A 489-nucleotide genomic window follows, 5' to 3' on the forward strand; every position below is an offset into this window, starting at 1 on the left:
GGCGGATGTGCACTTTCCGCGTATGCGTTTATACGCAAAAAGGGGGAATCATGCGAGCGCACATATCACGCTTGCGCGCCATTAAGATAAACTGTCAATGCACGCGGACGCACGCCTGCCGCGTACGCGTCACCTAGCTGATGCAACCATCCCATACATTCGTCCAGAGAGTTGGGCGAGCGCTGGGCCAGCACCATGCCTCTAGCCCAACTCCTTGCACGCGTGCACGCACCATACGCACACGTGTCCCTACCAATTTTCACCGTTCACGCATAAACGCTCAAGGCACGCACGCGTCGGTTCCCAAATCCATCAATTCACGCAGACGCGCACCGTGCGCACCCGCGTCGATATAAAAATATGATAACCCTAAGGACGCGAGGAACGCTGCGCAGTCGCGCACCCCACCCTCCACCCTTCTTCCCCCCTCCTTCTTCTTCCTCTCGCCGTCTCCTCAACCCCCTTCCACCATCACCACCGCCAGCGACA

This window comes from Arachis duranensis, chromosome 2 (assembly GCF_000817695.3).
Source record: "Arachis duranensis cultivar V14167 chromosome 2, aradu.V14167.gnm2.J7QH, whole genome shotgun sequence".
Classification (NCBI taxonomy): Eukaryota; Viridiplantae; Streptophyta; class Magnoliopsida; order Fabales; family Fabaceae; genus Arachis; species Arachis duranensis.